Raw genomic sequence first — 6,291 nt, forward strand, 5'->3', positions numbered from 1 at the left:
AATAAAACTTAGTGTGATTATTTTTTAATAAAGAAAACAATTTTATGTGCATTTCAAATTTTTAACTTTTTTTTAATTGTGAATTGAATTGTATTTCTTTTTTTCACTCCTGATTGAAATTTGGAATATATTATTATTATAAAAAAAGTTTAATAAGCACTGAACCTAGTAAAAATATATTCAGAATGATCATTAAGTTTATTTTATGTTATTTAAATAACATAAAGTGCAATTTACATGTATTTATACAGGCATAAAATTAAAATATTTTAAACATATTGTATCAATGTCGATTGGAGATACAGCAAAGTTATTTTTAAGAATACTACTTTTTAGCTTTATAAATAAACAAAACCTTTGAGTCCTAACTGACTCAATATAACCTTTTTTTTCTTTATATTATAAGACAATTATTGGATAAATTTGTGAAGATTTACTTTTGTATATTAAAAATGATTTTCCATATTACTCAAAGTTATTTTATTATTATTACTAGGCTACGCCTATCTGGGGCTTTGCCCCAAACCCGGAACACTATGTGCCTTACGCGCCTTCGTCGCGTAAGCCTCTTCGGACCGTCATCATAAGTAGGCCACTGATTCTGGTAGGGGTACCCGTCTACGCCGGGCACGGTAAGTGTTTTGCAGAAAAAATATTACATCAGAATCAGTGTTACAAAAATATATTAAAAATGTTATTATTAGAATCAGGAAAATTCAAAAAGAGAATATAGTAAAATGTATTAGGTATAAGGTTTAATGAGGTATTCCCTTTAGGCCTATTCAAAAATTATTTTAGGAGGGTATTTAATATTTTTTACTTTGTTGAACATGTTATAGAATTTTTTTTGCTAAAAATTAAAGTAATGATGAAAAAAAAGGACATTAGGTCCTTATTTATTAGAAGTTGCCCAAAAAAATATTAATAGCACTTGTTCAAGGGGGGCCCATTTCTCCCTTAAATACACCCCTGGTATACACAAAAATTATTAATATTCTAATTATAATAATTGTGTTTATATTATAGAATAATTAAAAAAAATTCAGCAGGTTACTATACGCGGGACTATGTAAAAAATTTAATTTTGATAAAAATATTAGTAACTACGATTTAACGTTGGACAGCATTATTGTCATAGATGATTCCCAATTTAAACGATAAACTCATAGACTCATACATCATATATGAGAAAAAAAAGATTATTAATAATATACAGTTCTGATAATGAAAGTACAAACTTATATAATTATAACCGTCTTGAAATTAATATATAACTTAATATTCCTCGATAAAATATAGTGCTATGTGCAAATGCAAAATAATAATTAAGGTTCATAATAAACGTATGAGCAGAAATGAATCAATGAGCATATTAAAACCATGCGCGTGGACTTAAAAAAAAAAAAAAAATTTGAAAATCCGAGCATGCTAAGTAATTTTTCCATAAAAGCGTTTTTTTCCTTGTTCTATTATATAATAAGATTATTATGTGTATACTGAATGATCGGTTTATCATTAACCACTTGATTACTCGAAAAATAAATACAATATTGTAAAAAAATATTTGATTTCTTTTGGTTACATATATTTCTTGATTTATTAGCTAATAATTACTTTTAGAATCATCCCTTATAACATGAACTTTATTTTTTTTTTTATGGCAACATACACATTTAACTAGTTTATAAAATTGAAAATAATCTAATGTAAAAAATGACCAATCGATAACAACTTTTAAATCAGTATTTCAGAAGTTATTAATAATTTAAAGTAATGACTTATGATGAGGAGTGGATGCTGCTATTTTTATCACTTGTCTTGCTCGTACTCTTCGTTCCAGTTAGGTTTCTACGTAACAAATAATCGATATCGTGAGAAAAACAAAAAAAGTCTGCGATAACATCATTTTATTTATACTAATTTATGTTTTAAACTGGTCTCCACAACTAGTGTACTTGTCAAGTACATCAATAATTGTATACTTACCAAATCATCTAACATCTAAAATCATCATTATTAACAAGTGGAGCGTTCCCATGACTTGTATACTTGACAAGTAAACCAGTAATTGTACACTTATACAAGTAATAAACAAAAACCCAGCACAGTGGGGTCGCGGCATAGTGGGGATGTTGCATAGTTGGGTCCAGTATAGATTTAATCTGACAGTGATTAAAATCACTATCATAAGAAACGCTTCGATGCAAATCAGTAGATAGTGTTTAATTCTAAGAAATTGGTGGATAATTACAAAAGCTACATTATCTGCTAGTTTCTTATTAATACCCTGATTAAGATAAAGTATGTCGAATGAAAAAGGGATTATTAAAAAATATTATTTCTCATAAAAAAATTGTGTTGATTCGTACACTTTTCAATGAGTTATAGCATTATAAAGTTAAAAATGTAACCAACCCAACCCAACATCAACTCCTATTTCCTTAATTATATCCAGATTAGTAATTATTTTAATTATATATTATATAATTTTTATAATTAATTATTTTCAAATTATTATTGATTTTTAATATGTTAAAAGTAATCATTTTGAACCTACTTCTTTTTGTTCTTTAAAGTGAAAGTTTTAATAAAAAAAAAATGAATTTATTACCATAACTTTTAACTCAACTTGCAAGTTTGAAATAAATATTATTAAATAGAAAAAAATGAAATTGGTAGATTATTTCAAAAACAACAATAACACTTATTCCCTTAATTTTACCCCGATTTATAACTATAATATATGAATACATAATAATTACAGTAATTAAATTGAGTATGAAAGTGGTATTCAATAATATAATATTGTAATTTTTACGGAGATATTATAAAAATAAAAAGGAGTTGTATATTCATATACTTTTAATGCGTATACAAATTTAAAGGAATTTATGCAATACTTTTTAATAAAAAAATTTTGTTACTTATGAATAAATACACTAAACAAAAGGAACTTTCATCAGAAAAAAAATATACTTTTCTAAATAAACTTTTCGTGATGTTTTCAAATGTGCAATTAAACTTTTTCTATTACTTCTAAGTTTTAATATTATTACTTATTATTAAAAAATAAGTATTTACATATAAAAAAAAATAATTAAGAACAAAAAAAATTGTATTAAATTAATACTGATTTTGATTTTTAATATGTTAAAGGTAATCATTTTGAACCTATTTTTTATTGTCTTTTAAAGTGAAAGTTTTAATGAAAAATACCTTCTCAGCTTCGCATCGAAGCTAAAAAATGAATTTGTTACCATAACTTATAGTTCAACTTGCAAGTTTGAAATTGACATTATTAAATTGAAAAAAATGAAATTTTTAAGATTAATATGCAATCTGGAAATTTTATAATTACTAATTACAGTACATTTGTCAGAAAAATTCGATTTTTTTACATTTTTATCGTAATAGATAACTGAAATAGAAAGAATAGTAATCATATCCTAATAACTTTTGGTGTTTAAAAAAATTCTGCAATTGAAATATTCAGAACTTAATTAATTTTAATAATTTACTTTAATTAAATGAACCAATCAAACCAAAGTAGTTAAAAAGATTTACTCAATTGAGCATATTATCAAAAATATAATTATAATTGTAAAACTCCATCGTTAACTTCAGGTGAAACTAAAAATCATTTTTTTTTTAAATTTATGATTTATATAGCAAAATATTACTAAAAAATTTGGCATATTATAGACTGGTAGTAGCACACAGAAATAGAGTTAAAAAATTAATAAATTATAAAGTAAAATTATTTACTTTTGTAGTTGAATACTTTTATCATATCAAATTTAATTCGACAATAAATAATTTAAGAATATTAAAAATTAATGATTTTAATTGTTTGTATGGACAAATCTAGTTAAGCTACTTTTTATTTGAATAAGGAATATTTTTTTGATTTTTAAGAGTAATAACTTAAACTAATCATTAACTTAAATATCATAAACTTAAATGAATCATTTGACGTATCGTTGAAAAAAGTAGGTCTAGTGAGGGTTGGCAAAATAAATCGTAGCCAGAAAAAGAACCACATAGTAAAATAATATTAACATGAATATCAATTTCTTCTCACGAGGGGAGACTATAGTGATAAGATCCTTTATATTTATTGAAATTATTGAATCTAAATGAGATAAATATCAAATGATTTGAAAATTCTATTCTAACTCAAAAAAAAAATGCAAAATTTTAGAAGCCACAAACGGATTTGAACCTCGTACCCTAGGCGTTAAAGATCAAGGTGTTACCCATTCGGCAACTATTCGTTGATTTTTGTTGCATGATAAAATTGGCTATTTAAGCTAACTCAAATTTAAAAATTACTTTTTCGACTTTAAAAAAGTAAAAAATGTTAATAAGTATAATATCATATGTCTTATGAACTTTATTCTATGTCAATGAAATTATATAATATTCATGAAAGTCAGTTTATTCCCCTAATAAAATATTTTAAAATAAAATAAAATACAAAACCTAGAATTTTAATAAAAAATAGCATATTTTTAAATACGGTAGCCTTTTGCGCATAGAAGATAGGTCGTCGGGACAAATTTTTTTTTTTCATTTAGTAGTACATAAAATAAGCTTTAATTTGATATATGTTTAAAGGACGCAGTATTTCCGGAACATTTTCAAAAATTAAGTTGAAAAAGTTAGTTTTTGTAAAAAAGTTGCAATTTTAAATCCCCCCCCATGAGCAGGTTAAGTGTTAAATTTTCAAAAAAATTATATCAAATGAAAGGAAAATATCTAAGGTTTTAGTTTAAAAAAAAATTATGTTGATTTGTTGATTTTTGAAAAAGTTTTAAGAAAAAAATGAAAAAAAAGTGAAAAAAATGACAAAATTTGTCGATTTTTAAATTTGTAATTTTTTTGGATATTTCCCCCATTTGCGGGGAACGAGGGAAAATTTTTAAATTTTTAAGGGTAATGTCTTCAACTAGATACAATTTGTGATCTTTTGACGTATTGTTAAAAGAAATCGGTCCAGTGAGAGCTGAGAAAAAGTAGTGACAGACACAAAAAAAAAAAAAAATAAAATAAAAAAAAAAATAAACACATCATGGTAAAATTAATACCTTCTCAGCTTCGCATCGAAGCTAAAAGCCAAGTATACTATTCCTACGACTGGATCAAATGCCAAATAATTGTATTGAGGGTGGAATCTGAAAAATATTAAGTCATGTATCATTTGCTTTTTTAGCGCTGCAGTGTTTGGACGTTTTAGTGAGCGATTTGAAATACATTTTTTAGTATTGTTAGTTTTAATACCTTTTAGTTTAATATTTTTTTAGTTAAGATAATTTTTTAACTTTTACCTATAAATTTTAGTTTTTATTTATCTAATTAACATTAAGTTAATTCAAATGATTAGTAATAATAATAAAATGACTATTTATGCTTCATACATAATTATGTGTGGAAAGTACTTAAAGTACAAACAATTAATTGAAAAAAAATGCAATAAAAATAACACTTATAAAATAACTCTTTACGTTTATATCAGTGATATAAACATAATGAGTTATCATTTTACTTAATTTCTATGAGCCGGTATGCAAAAACAAAAATTTGGCCGATTAATTTATTTTTATTTAATTATAGCCATCGAAGCTTAAAAAAAAACTGTTTTTACACTTATTGTTCTAATACAACTTTATAAAATAGAAAATGTTATTACTATAAAATATTTTTCAGTACTAAACTGTATTAATCTTGTTTTCGGTACCCAACAACAATAGTAATTAAAGTAAATTTGAGGAAGCTAGTTTCCCTAAAAATTAAAGAAAAAAACAGGACAGAATAAAACTAATAGTGTTTTAACTACGCACCGTATAAAATTTTTTACTTGCAAAAATGAAACAGAATTTTACAATTGTAAACATTTTAGTAAAATATTAAACTATCCAATAATATACTTTATACTTTATAATATAAAATAGTTTTAACGATAGTCACCTTAAAATCAAATATTGGCCAAGTATTTAACAAGTACACAAGTGTGCACTAGTGAACTACAAGTGTAAACTTGTCAAGCCATTAATTCCTTTGACTTGTGTCACATTTACTGACAATCCGCGAGAAACTGACAAGTGACCAATAATTGTACAAGTATAGTGTTCCTGACGGCTTGACAAGTATATACTAGTAACTAATATTTGGCAAGTACACCAGTCGTTGGAATCCGCTTTAATAAAAACCAAATTCGTGATGAATTTAAGTTTAAATCCAAATCTTTGAACAATTTTAAAACAAACAGTTGATCAGATAAAAAACCTATAA

This window comes from Daktulosphaira vitifoliae, unplaced genomic scaffold (assembly GCF_025091365.1).
Source record: "Daktulosphaira vitifoliae isolate Bord-2020 unplaced genomic scaffold, ASM2509136v1 Scaffold_1, whole genome shotgun sequence".
Classification (NCBI taxonomy): Eukaryota; Metazoa; Arthropoda; class Insecta; order Hemiptera; family Phylloxeridae; genus Daktulosphaira; species Daktulosphaira vitifoliae.